The sequence below is a fragment of the Triturus cristatus genome, chromosome 1_2 (genome assembly GCF_964204655.1).
Source record: "Triturus cristatus chromosome 1_2, aTriCri1.1, whole genome shotgun sequence".
NCBI lineage: Eukaryota > Metazoa > Chordata > Amphibia > Caudata > Salamandridae > Triturus > Triturus cristatus.
The window spans coordinates 579371926-579388093 of record NC_140580.1 but is presented as its reverse complement, the minus strand read 5'-3'; positions in this window follow the sequence as shown (position 1 = coordinate 579388093).

The window sequence follows — 16168 nt, the reverse complement described above, 5'->3', positions numbered from 1 at the left end:
ACATACCTAGAGTATCAAAGCTAGTAAAAAAATTCCAATATGAGAAAACAGAGCCAAGAGTGTATCTACGTCATAAATCCTGTCTATGGTTTAACAAACCCAAGTTAGAGATATATATCATGTGAATACAAATGTTCAAATTAAAGAATCTCTTTAACCAACACAATAAGAAATGTTGATCATTTAGCGTGCCAAATCATTTATCTTTCACCATGTGAATATTTAATTTCATACCTTTCTTATAACATTAGACTGGTGCAGACTGCAAATTATTTGAAAATAGAGCCAGTAATCCAGATTTTTCACGCTGGCAAAAAGAATTTCAATGATGATTATTAGTTTATGAGAGTCAATGTTTAAGGCAAATCAGACGTAAAAGATGTACATAAAAACAGCATCAAAGACGTACATATCATGTATTTCTTGTTGTCATGGGTTCGTTAAAATCAAACAAGTTATGGTAAAGACCAGAGTTAGCTTTGAAATGTATAATAGCTATCCACAATCTAGATTAACATTTACTCAAGTAGGGGATCATTGATGATGATCCGAAGAACTTATTATAAAAGAAACTGTCAATCAATGAGAGCAAGGCTTAATACATCATACCTAGGTAATTGTTCCAGAGAAATTAATGGCGTGGCAACTGTAGCCTAATGCTACCAATGAGGCAACAGTTACTAGTATCCTATTCAAGTGAACAAATTTCACCCATTATGAGCCGTATTTTCATTTATGTAAAAAAATGTTATATAGAATTCACAAAGGGCACCCTGTAACAATAAATTGCATGATTCCAATAATTATGATGTGAACAATAAACCAACACGGTCATACATACCAATTCAAGGACAATCCAACAAATGAGTATCTATGAACAAATTGATAAAAGGTACGAGATTAGTGATTGCTTTGAAGACTCCTAAGTTTTTTAATGAACAATGAGCAAAATTCAGAGCAGTAGATATCCTAAGCGTTTTCTATTTACAATAGGTTTCTGTTTACGGCCGCTGTCCTCGATAAAAAATGCTATCAGGGAACGAGAATTCGCTCGCTCACTCAAAGATCGCACGCGATTCCTAGTTTCCATGGGTAAATGGATATGGCTAATCAATGCTGCATGAGCTATATATAGAGAGTACGTGAATAGGCTCAATGTGGAAAAGGTTATAGTTTGTTTAAAATTAATAGCGGTTACAGGGATTTGATTGCGCCTGTCGGGTTTACGTTAGAATAGCTTAGGTTGCACACAAGTCTGGTGCACATCCACACATGAAAGCCGCTACAATATAGAAAAGGTTATAGTTTATCTAAAATTAATAAGGATTTGATTGCGTCTGTCGGGTTTACGTTAGAGTAGCTTAGGTTGCACACAAGTCTGGTGCACACCCACACATGAAAGCCGCTACAATGTATTAAAAAGAGTTTAAAAAAATATTTAAAAGAAGAACGTTTGATTATTTGCTTAATCCTAATAAAGGGAGACATATCCAAGCATCAGAGAAATGACAAGATGTCATTTTTTCAGCGCTTACCTGAGAGGGTATGATAGCCCGTATCTTCTGGTCTCTTTCTTTTCAGTGGAAGAACAGAGTTAACAAAAGCGAGCGTTTTTAAATCATCCGCTCCGAAATTCCATCCACCTTTGTGTACTTAGACATTAACGACGGGCCAAATGTTTGAAAATTCCTGGATTATGTGTCGGCCATTTTTGAGAGGTAAAGCGCGATGTTACTGAAATATGAAGGCAATAGTTTCTAATTAAATCCCGGGAATTTACACAAGATGAGCCCAATGTAAGTTCTTATGTTGATTTGTTAGTAAGAACGATATCAAGATATCTAATTAGTCTTCTGTGAAGGAAATGTTATATAAATGTGCAATGTATTCAATCACGCTATATAACACTGATGTGTCAGCACTTACATGGCGGCCATCTTGAGAAAGTAATCGTATTTCCCGCAACGCGATGTTGAATATGAACAAAGTCAAAAGGGAAACGCTCTGGACACGAAGATTACAAAGATACTTTGTATCTCACAAGCAGTTCATGTAAAAAGAACAATATTTAACAGATGTCAATAAAACAGAACAATCTATCGCACATAAAACAACCTTATTAGTATGATATATTTGAATTCAATCTTGATGACAAACGTTGTTAAATTCAAAGTTTCAAATTAATGTGAGTCTAAAAAGCAAATAGGCACTGCCTAGATAGACAGTTATTTAGTTCTTAGAGCGATGTTTCAGATATTTAGATATTACATTGCATGTCTGTCACACCTGGACACAATGCCAGAAGTGACAGTCACAAAAAAGGTGCACAGTCAAAGGTAGTGGAGTCAGCACTCACCTGCTCCCCTGGTCTCCCATACAGGCTGGTGTACTGTGGGTGGATGACATTCAGCAATGCCTCATTCTCCTCCTGGGTGAATGGCTGGGCCCTCTCCACAGACCTTGACATGGTGCCAGAGGTAGCACAGGCAGCAGCAGTGGTGTTGACTGAAAGGTAGTGCAGGCAAGTGCCCTCTCATGGGTTCTGGCTGACTTATATTTGCCTTGCTGGGCTGTTTCATTTACAGGAGTACAGAGTGATTGGTCAGTCTCATTTGCATCCTACGTTTCCTCCAATCCCTTCAAACATACGCCAGTGAGTGCCTTTGCATGGTTCAAAATTTGAGCATAATGTGAAGTCAACAACCACTTTGCAACATTGTATTTAGTTGCCAACTGCCTTTTACAGGCCACCTGATGGAAAACTTTGAACTGGAAAATCGGTATCCATGACAACCAGCATGCATTTAGGCCCTAATACTTGTCCCTCATGTGTCCCTATGTAATTTAGCAATCCACACACAAGTACGGTGCATTTCACACATACCCCTACGGCACCAGTTGCACAGTGCGTTTGACACGTACGTGTACGACCAGTGTGTACACGTACGTGTATGACCAGTGTGTACACGTACGTGTATGACCAGTGTGTACACGTCCAGTGTGTAAGTGTGTACACGTACGTGTACTACGGTCGTACACGTATGTGTACACACTGGTAGTACACGTACGTGTGTACGGTACGTACACACACCCGTACTCCGGCGGGAACACCAATGTAATGATACGAACCGTTCACACGGACTCAGAGCGTGTGTAGGGGCCTTTCACAGCTTACACTGGTGATAGGAGGCGCACACGAAAGGAATGGAGGTGTCAGACTCGTGCACGGCTGTACATCACGTTATTGTCATTGCAGTCCTTCATGTCTAGGGCCTAGGTGTGTCAGGCAGTGATATGGCACATGTCTCCTCATGTTTTAGCACAATAGATGTGTGATGACCTGTGTACACATGTCATGTGTGATGGGGCAGTATGTGGCACACTTCCCCTTCCCACTTTGCACATGTGTGCATGTAGTACAAACGTGTCAAGCACTGCATCACTGGTATGGCACAGTCAACAACACCTGCAACTGTCCCCTGATGCCAGGGACAGGGACACTAACACCTGACATCTAAGTACCAGCCGAGGCCCGATGTGACTATGTCCTGTGTGTGTCATGTGTTCCCATGAGCTTGCTGTTGGTGTTCCGTCAACTGCATCTGCTGTTGCTGCATCCAACATGTGTCTGTGTGTAGATGGGCATGGCACACATATACGCACACCATGCCACATGTGGATTCACACGTTACGTGTGTCTGGATGCTTCGAAGATGATTTTTTGACATGAGGACATATCTGCGCCGTATCCATGTCTGCGTTTTCGTTTTTCGCGTGTACCCCTTCATCGCTATGTGTGTGATCTGTACATTTTCAATGCATGTGACCTGTGCGTCTAGCTTGCCGCCAGCAGTCTGTATGAGATGACATCCTTCAAATGCAGATATGTGGATGTATGTCACTCCTGTGATGTCTCTGGCTGTTCACTTACACTGGCCCACAGCTAGTTTCGGGGCATGTCATGTAGAACTTGACTATCAACGGGTGTAGCTGGCTTGTCGTAGGAGTATCACCTGGCTGGCATATGTGTCCTGGATGTATTGCACAGACCAGACTCTGTATTTAGCAGATGTGTAGTAGCAGTTGAGCATGTGCTCAGTTCATTGACATTGATGTTGTTATGTACTCACTCTTCCTTATTCCTTCCAATTTTCTGCAGGGCACCGCCTCTCCCCCGACCAATGCCAGACTTGGGTGCCATGAGGGAACGTGACTGCATAAGACGTTACCGCTTCTCACAACAGTTGATTGAGAACTTGACCGCAAAGCTGGAACAACACCTCCAACCGCGACACAGGTATCCTACTGCGCTGACCCCCAAGATGAAGGTGATGGCAGCCCTACATTTTTTTGCCACCGGTACGTTTCAATTCACCATAGCTGATGTGGGTGGCATGTCACAGACCATGTTCAGCCGTGTCCTGCATGATGTTTTAGAAGCCATGTTGGAGCACCTGGATGAATTCATCCATTTTCCTAATTGTGAGCAGCTGACAGGTGTCAAGGGTGAGTTCTATGCCCTGGGAGGGATGCCCCATGTAATTGGGTCTATTGATGGGACACATGTGGCTTTGGTACCACCACAGGCACAGGAGGTCGCCTATCGCAACCGTAAACATTACCACTCTATAAATGCCCTTGTGGTGTGTCTTGCTAACATGCTGATTTCCCATGTCTGTTCCCGTTTTCCAGGGTCAGCACACGATGCCTACATCATGAGGCGTAGCAGGGTGCCAGAAATGATGCGGCGGCTACACAACGAACGAGCATGTCTTGTTGGTGGGTATACTCTGTCCTTTGTATAGCGCTATCTTTGTATCTTACGGCATCTCCTGACCCACTTCTTTACATGATGTTTCCATGTAGGGGACTCTGGCTATCCCAACATGCCATGGCTAATGACGCCTCTCCGCAACCCCAGAACAGCTGCAGATCACCGTTACAACAACGCACATGGGCAGACCAGGCGAGTGATCGAGAGGACGTTTGGCCTCCTGAAGAGCAGATTCCGGTGCCTTCACAAGACAGGTGGGTCCCCCCCATATGCACCGGTGAAGGCCTGCAAGATTTTCCTTGTGTGCTGCATGCTGCACAACATGGCAGTGGAGAAGGCTGTGCCACTCCTCCTGGATCCAGATGAGCAGGAACATCTACCCGTGGAGGATGAAGGGCTTGGTCACGAGGCAAGTGAGGATGAGGAGGAGGAGGACGATGACATCCGGAGTCAGCTCATACGCAACTTCTTCTCATAATGGTGAGTCCATGGGTCTGAGTGTGCACGCCTGAGCCTTGTGTGGCATGTGTTGCAATGTGTGTGTCCAGCTGACTGTATGCTAAGTGACTTAGAGGTGTGTTCAGACGTGTCACTCGAGTGATGATGTCTTTCCACACATTTTAGCTTAGACACTCAATTTTAATATAGCATGGTGACACACTTATTCCTGTAGAGTAAATGACCATGCATGCGGATGACAATCTTTTCCCTGACTTCTTGTGTGTCTGTCATCCCCAGGTAGTTTCGCATGCTGTCTTCTCGTGTCATCGTTGGCCTCCCGCTATTCCTCATGAGTATTGCAACGTGTGCTGAATCAGCGTCCCATGCACGGACATGGTGAAAAGTCATTTTGGTTAAGGATTGCTGCACTGCATTTTGGTGTTGGTAGGTGTTTGGAATGTGTGGGCACTGCTCCTGTGCATGTTTTGTTACTATACATACATGTCGACTCACCATGGGGCACATGACATGTTGCATGACTCCCATGTATTGATAGTCACCCTTCGTAACAGTCATCTGTAATGGGACTGTGGATTCTGATGAAGGTATCAATGTGTGTACAACTTCCCTCTGAAACATACGGGATGCTACGGGTGGACATAGTGTGGGACATCCCCATGAGAGGATCAATGGGGAATTGCAGCCCCTCCGTGTGCAGCACGGGGTGTTTGGCTCACCCCCTTCACTTGTGTGCCAGTTCAATGGATTTACAGCATCTGTGTTGTGAAGGGGGTGTCCAGTGTAGGTCCCACATGTTCAGCCAAATGACCTGTGAGTCTGTTCATATTGATGCATTTCCCTAGGTGTGAACCTGAGTAATAAAGGTGTTCCTCACCCTCCAAGGTGCCTCATCTCTGTCAATGCAGGTCCCTTGCCACTTTGGATGCGGCATCTCTGGCATAGTTGTCAAAGATTGTGCATATGAGTCTATGTGTAGTTTAGCAACATGCATGCAGTTCTTCAGGGATTAGAATCTCTACTGTGCATGATGTCCATGGTTGTGTATGTATTTGGGCATGTTGGTGACCACAACGGGCCGTCAACACCTGCTAAGGGTGTGTATCCTGTGCGCAGGTCGGCCTTCAGTTTCCTGATCCGGTGTCAGTCATCTTTGGTGATTGTGCATCCATTGTCTCTGGGTGTGCCATGGGAAACCGGACACTCATTCCTTTACATACGCCTGTTGCAGTTGTCCTTTCTGACATCCTTGTCTTTGTGTGCAACTTGTGGCATAGTTTCCAGGACATGCCGCCTGCTGCTGCGGCCCCTGCAGCAAGGGCCCACAAAGTTTACAGATTCGGCAACGCACACATCTCTAAGATGCTCCTCCCTTCCTCCCTCCACCCATTCATTTGGCTGGCATCAGCTTGTCTGTGCCACTGTTGCGCCCACGCGGTGCCAAAGGCTGGACCGTCAGCGCATGCAACGTGCACATTGCACGACCCTCATGTCCTTACATGACCCACATCACACTACAGTCTGATGTTGCAGCCACCCTCCAAGCATTGTCCATCCGAAAAGCTACCGCCTGCTCTCAGGCATACCCTAGGCGCACACACGACACCTTTGCATGATGAGTGTGCCCCGCCTTCCAGGCCCTGTCACAACAACCAGGTCATGTCCCTCCTACTCCCCACCGGCTCCGTACACCAGCAAGGCCATGGGAGTGGGACTCAAGCCTTCAGCATGTAGTATAGTGGCATTATCTGGCACATGGCCCAGGTATCATCTCTCAGCGTGTCAATCTTCAATGTGTCCAGGTCCCCCTATCCGGCATCACATGCGCACAGCACCTCATCATCAGCTCGTATGCCATTGACAGCCAGGTGCTCGTCACCCTCACCAAAGACGCAGCCATTGACAGTTTCCACATTCAAGAAGGCATGAGATCCATCGATGAATGGCTGAACATCAGCCACCTGAGGCTGGACTTGTACAGGACTGAGGTAATCATCTGAGGATTGTCCCCTTACAGCTGGGTCAACTGCTTGTGTCCCACCCGCAAGAGCCCTGCACATGCACCCAGTGCCCACGCACACAAGATGGTGTGCATCATGGATTCGTCACTCACATTTGCCATGCTAATCACCAGCATCTGTACCTCAGGGTGCAACACCCTCTGCATAATGCACATGATCCACCAATAGATCCACTCCAAGGAAAGACAGTCCATCCCCCAGGCCCACGACACCAGCCATGTCAACTACTGCCCCGCCCTCTACGGAGCAAGTACATCCTAACTGCTGGGAAACTTGTCCACATCCAGGCTGCATGTGCACACCTCAGCTTCAACATCCCGCGCCCCAGCCACATCAACGGCCAACAGGGATAGCTGCAATGGATCACTGTGTGCTGCAGGATGACCTTCAGACTCCTCACCCACTCAGGAGGCAGGCCACAACCCCAGACCCCAAACCAACCTTGGCCGTCTGTCATCCGAGACCCCGTTGTGCCAACTCCGTGCATCCAACCTTGCCCTGGCCACCATTCTTCACATCCACCGTACTCCAGCATGCAGGACATAGTTCCCCCACCTGGCAAGACATACCTGCTATTCCCTCCCCGGCAACATCCACATGAGCCATGACCTCTACGCCTACAGGATACTCTTCCCAATTGGTCTGTCCGCACAGTAATGCATGCCCTCCCTCAGCAGCTTGAGGTCATCACGGGTGAGTATTGTGCTCCATGTCTGTATAGTATGATACATTGTGACCCATGTGTGTCCTGTCCCTGACTCAGATTCCAGGGTATGGATGGCTGGAGTTAGTTCAACACTCATGCATAGTTTGACATTTCCCCACACGTAGGTTGTGTACTCATGCAAAATGAATGCAACATGTAATTGTGGAAATTAAGATTTATTCTCGGTGGGGGGCCTGTTTAGTGTGGACAAATAGGTGCTATACAGTGTGCATGTAATCCAAAGTTCACAGGGGGAGATGGGATCCTTGTCATTTGGAGTCATCAGAGTCCAGACCACAGTGTTGGTCATCATTGGTCAGACTGTGACCAGCAAGTCCATGTGGCAGAGAATGTCATTGGATGAGGTGCTGCTGTTGCGCATGAGGGCCAGGTGCCAGGCCAGGTGACCTGGGAGATGTGGATGGTCCACTGCCTCTCACGGTCTTTAACATGGACGACCCACCTTCCTTGCGGGACCCTCAGATGCAGGGCTTGACGATGCTTGGGACACTCCGTCGGACGAATCCTCCTCCTCCTCCCTCCCTGTGGCTGGTGCTGGTCTTCGCCTGGTGGCACAGGGAGTGTTGCCCATGTTGACGGCGATCCGATGGAGTGAACGGCTTATGTCCGTTTGCACCGCCAGGTGCTCAGCCAGTCTTGGTGTTGTTGTTGTTGACTGGCGTGTTGCTCGGCCTGCTGGTTCTTAATCTCGTTGAGGGTCCCCACTACCTGGCTGATGCCCCTGGTGTCACGCCGGTATGTGTCCAAGATGTGGCGTAAGTGTGACATACCGGTTCCCTCAGCTGGCTGGTCAGGTTCGCGCCTCCGTCTGCCTCCACTCCCACCACCCCTGCCCACACGAGCCTGGCCTGCCGTTGTGGGCACATCGGGTCTACGGGACCCCTGAGGGATGGCATTTGCAGGGTTGTCTGCCTCCTCCTGGGTGGCCGGAGAACCTTGTCTCTCCAGGTCAGACTGGCTCAGTTGTTCTGTGCGGGCAGGGCTCCTGGGTGTCTCCTGGGATGTGGCAAGAATGGGGGTGGTGGTTGGCACAGATGTACCTGACGCAGGTGCTGCAGAGGCTTGGGCACCAGAGGGGCCAGGTTGGTCGGGGTCATCCACAGAGTGCTGAGAGTCATCGCTGCCGGTGGGATCATCTTCCTGCCGAGCCTGGGCCTGTGATTGTTCCCCCCAGTGTTGATGGGAGATCCATGACGTTGCACTCTGTGTGAGAGAGAGACAATGTTAATGCTGTTTCATGCGAAATCCATGTTTCATACATGTTCTGGTTGCCACAGTTCCTCCAGGTAGTTGTATGTGCCTAGCATTCACATCAATGTTCACTTGTGGATGGGTATGTTGCAGGGGACTGATTGAAATGTTATCCAGGGTCTTTGACATGTCGCATTTGGCCTTGGATGCTTTTTTGGCTGTGGCTTGATCTTGTTGTGTCACATGTCCATTGTGAGAGTGTGTGACTCCATTGGCTGCCCCGGGGGTGTGTGCTTGTGTAAGGGGTGAGTGATCATCCCTCAGCCCGACGCTGTTCAACATCCACATGGCCCCCCTCACACAAGTGGCCCGCCACCACAACCTCAAAAACATCTCCTACGCCGACGACACCCAGCTCATCCTCTCCCTCACCAAGGACCCTCACACCGCCAAGACAAACATCCACGAGGGTCTGAGGGCCATCGCCGACTGGATGCGGAGCGGCCATCTGAAACAGAACTCGGACAAGACGGAGATCCTCATCCTCGGATCCACACCCTCAGCCTGGGACGACTCCTGGTGGCCGATCTCTCTGGGGACATCACCGACACCCACCAAACACGCAGGCAACCTAGGATTGATCCTCACATCCTCCCTCTCCATGTCCAAGCAGGTCAACAGCGTCTCCTCCTCCTGCTACGACACCCTACGCAGGCTCCGCCGTATCTACTGGTGGATCCCGACTTAAACAAGTAGAACAGTGACACAGGCCCTCGTCAGCAGCTGACTGGACTACGCCACTGCACTCTACGCAGGACTCCCATCCACACACCAACGGCGGCTACAACGCTTCGGAAACGCCTCGGCACAACTGATCGTCGACACCCCCCGCCACCGCCACATCACCCCCCTCCTGAGAGACCTGCACTGGCTCCACATCGACAAGAGGATCACCTGTAAGCTCCTCAGCTACGCACACAACAATAACAACAGTGGTGTGATCAATATCATAAAGCATTATGGTGCTAACTCCCTGTTGGCAAGGGCATCTATTGGGGGTCTGCAGGCTATCAACTGGCCTGCTGTTAACTACAAGTACTCTTTGCTACAAGTGCTAAGATTTAAGGAGCAGAACTTGGGACAGAATACAAATTATTCAAAGAGTCCCTACACTTTATTGAAGTGGGACATTGTGGCCCTTATGGTAATATTCCATTTCACGTCAGAGGGTGAGGAAGGTACAGCAATCTAATTGTGAATGGTATATCAAGTATGTAGTGGAAATGCTAAAACATACTTCATTCATTTAAAAAAATATATCATAAATTAACTTAATACATATGCTTACATCATTGATACAGATTTTGAACCTAAGAGCAGAATATTGTATGTTTTGGAAGAAAGAAAATTTCAAATATTTAGTAATGAACATAATGTTAGGTTATATGCATTTTGAAAAGGACTGTCCCAATGAGCAAAGCATATGGGAGAAAAGCAAATAAAATGACAGTTGCTGGCATGGTGATATATAATCATGCAAAGTGAAGGGAGTTTTGTGAAGTGAATTATTTTTTTGCCCTGTGACTACAATCTGTTTTATTGATTTGATTTATTATTTATAAAGTGCAAACAAATGCCGTGGCGCGTCTTGGCGCTGCTCAAAACGAGTACAATGATAGACAGGAAACAATATGCTTGCCTGTGTGCAAAAACAGGATTCAGATGTGTAAGAACAAAGTGCATGAAAACGTCTGTGTGTTGGAAGTCACGAAGCATCGAATAAGCTAGCTTGCATTAGAAAAGAGAAAATACTATAAATTGTACTTGGCCTTCATGCAAGGGAGATAGATAGTCTACCCAATGGACAATAACCATCTGATGTATGGAAATTGAAGGAGTACACGGTCCCCAGGTCAGACCTAAAATGCAATAAAGGAATGTGTAGATTGCTGCTGAAAATCACATCAAGGGTAGGAGGCAGTGGCCTGTCAATCACACTATGCCCTTTATCTTCTTATTCTCTAGATCATTTGGAATAATAGCAGGCTCCTTTTTAAGCTTTCATCTCAAAATGTTAAGACAATTAGTGTAAACGTTTAAAGAAAAAGCTCCATGCCCCGAGCAATATTGTGCTTAACAGTGGTAGACTGGGACAATCTGACAGTCTGTTCCCTTATTCATGCCCCAATGTGTCTATTAAAGTGGTGTATACATTTGTTGTCCCTTGAAATGGAGTGCTAAAACATTTGCAGACTTGAAATTGTGTAACAAATTTTGTAGCTAAGATGCAAAATGGAAGGTGCTCTTTGCTATGCAAAAATGCCGGTCTGTGTTGTCATGCCCAGATAATGTCACCAGATAAATCACACTACGGGGCATATTTACAGCAGAATGGAGAAGCATGGCGTTCAGCAAACATTGCTAACGCCACGCTTCTCCATTCTGAAAATGCAGGGATGTGCCATATTCATAAAAATGGGACGCACCTGTGCGTTTCCCCTAGCGCTGTCGCTGAGTTCAGCTGCCTAGCGCCAATGCAGGCAACGGAGAAGATTGTTTATGTACAGGAAGATCCCCCTTCCTGCACATAAACAATCTTTAAAAGCACTTTTGTAACTTCTATGTGTGCTGCTCAATGCAGCACACATAGATGTTGCAAAATGGCATTTAAAAAAATAATTGTTTATGTGCAGGAAGGGGGACCTTCCTGCACATAAACAATCATAGGCAATTTGCTGTTTCTATGTGTGCTGCCACATGAAACAGCAAAAACAAGGAGAAATAAAGCATTTCTCCTGGTTTCGCCTGTTTAATGTTGGCTCTGATTCCTATTTACGCTGCCCTTGTAAATAGGGGGCAGCGTCCAAATCAATGGGGGGTGCGGTGGAACACTCACCTCAACACCCATTGCCATCCCTTTTCCCGCTAAATACAGCATGAAAGGGTGCCTTATTTACAAGGCAGCATTAAGCCACGTCAAGTGGCTTAACGCTGCCTTGTAAATAAGGCGAGGAACCTATTGCCATCACAATGTCACTGAAAGTGACGTAGTGGTGGCGAAAGGGGCTTGTAAATATGCCCCTACATGTATTACAGTTAGCGTCTTGCTTCTATATGAATCAGACGGTTCATTCCAATTCTTTGGGAATGGCATAATTCCGACAAACATCACACTGTTCGCATGGTCAGTGTCCAGTTATTAGAAGTAAACCTCGCAATGTCCGCTGTAGGATTTTCTACATGCAATATTGCCCCAAATCATGCAATAGCTGGTATTTTCTGAGCCTCCTGCCATTGGAAGTACAAGTCAATGAAACATGCATGTTGTGTCAACCATATCATTGAATCATGATGCAAACAACATAGCTCCTAGAGCAGCTTTTACTTCTAGGTCACCAATGAGAGTGCAAAGGAGGCTGTTGTACCTGTTCAAAAGAAGGACAGAGTCTTACTGATGCTCCATGGCACCCCCCACCCATGCCTTACAGGGGCCTCGGACCCAACACAGACACTGAAGGATCAGACCAATGTGCTGGGGTACTCAGGGGCGCAGTAGCTCTTGTTTTCATAGGGTCTCCTTCTCTTACACAGTTGCACATATTGGAAACAAATTGCGATTGTTGGGAACCTTTTGAAGGTTATTGGTTGTTTTATATAGGTTTCCAATATACCATCATAGCAGGTGCCTATTTTAGGCCAAATAAGCATGGTTCACGCTAATTGGATCTTTGCATTTTGTGAGCATGTTGTCGAAGATGGTGAATAGAATGAGCTTGATTTGTACAGAATTCGCTAACTGTTCATTTCTTGTAAAGACCATTTGCGAATCGCTTCTTTGGATTTGCGGACCCGGAGCTGCAAAAGTCCTCTGCTCTCAAGGAGCTGCAGTGTTGGTCCACAGTGAACAAAGCTTGCTCAGTCACAATGGACCTTGCCCATTATCACCAATGTGCAGCCACTGTGCACAGATGGACATGGATTATTTTGAATGTAGTTCAGTGAAAACTCGGTGATCCGCCTCTGCAAATCCACGTGGATTTCGGTCTCCTGTCTACTCATCCTCTCTGAGGCTGCCTTCTAGGCAATAAAATAGACAAAAAGAAGACAGATCCCAGTGAAACTATAAACAGTAGCTTCTCACGACCTTTTCTGTGGTTACCCGCGTGGCAGGGTGTGGGTGGGGGTATTAAACATCAAAACAGCACAGTGTCTCCCGGTGGAATCACATTATTCATCTTCCACAATGCATACAGCACACAGGCAGTAGCATTAACGTATACCACTGTACAGGCGGCTTTTTAAAACCTAGGAAAAGCTATAGAATAGGAAACACCCTCGCTCTATCTGCCCGCTACCATCAACGTCAAGAGGGGTAGGATGCGGTGGCTGCTGCTACCCCTGCCTGGCCCTTTCGTCCCTCCACCCCAACATGGTGCTTGCTACCCTTTCTCCTAGAAGTCACCAGGGCCGTGGAAGCAGAAGAAACAAAAACAATCTCTAAGAAGCCCACCGACCTTCTGGCATTTCTAATCCGCGTCCTTCCCCTCAGTAGGGAGCGGGATGCTGTTATAGGGTATCCCCTTTGTCCCATACTGAATTGTTCAGTTTACAGGGCCTATGTGCAGAACTGTGACCCGGGGCGTTGTGACCTCAGCCCCACAGAAACATATGACATGCCTGCGGTGACCTTTCTGGTCTGACCTCATAGCAAAGTATTATGTGATGTCAAAGCCATAGGTACCCATTTTAAGAGCAATGTCTAGATACATTTTGCAAAGAAATGCTTTTCTATATGAGATGCAGATAGCTAGGAAATTCCCTTAGTGTAGACACTTCCTCACCAATAAACATAATCAGCTTATGAAAAGAGCACACCCTTGTACATTAAAAAAAAACACTTGATTCACTGCATGGCGGGGCGAGCTGCTGATTAACAGACATTTTTGATTTCCCTTTACCTTGCCAATCAACTTGATTTTCATTAAATGTAAGTAGTGCTCTGGGATTGTTTCTATGGATACAAGCAAGGTACCTGCACTTACACTTCAAGAAAAAATACCTTTGAAGCAAAAACAGAATCTGCTGAAGTATCGCCGTAATTAGCGGCATTGGTTGCTTCACATGAACCACATGAGCACACTTCAGTTCTCCTTTGTGGTGCATAGCTAGAATTTGATGTACATTTTTGATACATACTTGGGTTTATTGACTCTAGCAGCACTGAAACAAAATACCTATTTAATGTTGGGCACAGCGTTTATACAGCCGGCAGCATCCACGGTGCAGCCTGCAGATAGCAGCCATCTTGAATAACAATGACTCCTGAGCAGGGTAATGAAGGCGATGCACATATCAGAAAGGAATCAATCGGATTACTTGAAATTCACTGCTTCTTGGCGTCATTGAAAACTACTAATGTTGTACGCGCATCTCAGTACTACATTGTCACATACACTGGAAGTAGATTGAACTCTGATATGGGGGGGGGGGGCACATTATCGTCAGTGATATATCGCCTAGCAATAATAGTGTTTCCATTTCATCGACCTATAACTAAATTGAAAGATATGCATATAATTCCACATTTACTTACCTACCAATCTACGTTTACGTGGAGTTAGGATACTAATTAAATACTTACGTCGTGGTAGGTCAACGTAGTGGATAATATATCTTTGTAAACCAATATTGTTGAGCTCAATATAGTCACGTGCACCTAGGTCCGAAATTCTATTTCATAGATTGTCTGAATGTTCTGTAGCATTTCCCTTTTATACGGTAATTTAGGGAAGGAGGTCTTTGTCCATGTCTGGGACCCATGTACTAGGAAACCAGGCTGTGCAGGCACATATTTGAGGGGCTCTACAAGTCAAGGCTAAAGGAACTGAAACTGAGGCAGGAAGAGTTGGAGAAACTGATGCTTGCTGCTTACAGTGCTCCTGCACAGCCATGTCCAACTCTCCATCCACATCAATCAATCAGGCCCGGGCCTCCAGCAAGGAAGTGGGCATCAGCCTTTGGAGGAACTTCCTTCTGGAAATCCTAACAAGACCTCACCATCCTAACAGCCATGAATCCAGACAAATGTGATGAGGGCGACATGCTAGCCATCCTCGCCCATGTATGACATCAAAACATAAAGCAGTGCAAAAGCTGAGAGCCATTCGGCCAAACCTCTCTCTGCCACCATAGTATGAATGGAAAAAACTGGCATCCACAAGCAAGAGAAGCTCTGGTGCCAAACCCAAACAGGCTCGACCCACACGGCACTCAAAACCTGTTGCATCGGCTGCATAAAATTGACCATTTTTAGCAAAAGCCACCCACTTTCAAATCACAGTTTAATATCATAAAACAGGTGCAGAACTCTATACATCAGTGTGCTCATACATATGAGCTCCCCAAATCAGTTGCCATTCCATTAAAAATCTACTGCCATAAGAAAATTCTTCATTGAGGAAATCATTTTGAAACCTACTTCATGCCAAGATACCTTTCTCCACGCCTCCACCATTTAATCCCTTGAAGAAGAACCTATTCTCAACATTATGAACATTTTCCTTTCACCCCAAGCCTGCTTCACCATGAGACACAAGATAGATCAGGTTCTCGCTTTCGTCTTCAACACATATAAATCTAGCCGAATTGAATCTTCCAGATCACAACTGCTTTTGGGATTTGTTCAATGAAGCATCTACTCCCATTTGTTCGCTGCCTTCAAGATGGAATCCCTAGAGGCCTTCCTGAGTAATCATAGAAGAAACAAGAGTCAGTATGCCAAGAATATCCAGTGATATTTGAAAATCTCAGCAATCAACCACATTCTCTTCCTCAACTCCTCCTTAGTCAACAAAACCCGGATGTCCAGTGTCTACCTGGAGCTCAACTCAACCAAAGCAGAGTTTTTTTTCAACTCCAATAACAGCCATTTATGGTTTGTAAACATGAACTTTTAAGGAATATTTGTCCAGCTTCATAAGTACCACAAGTGAGTAC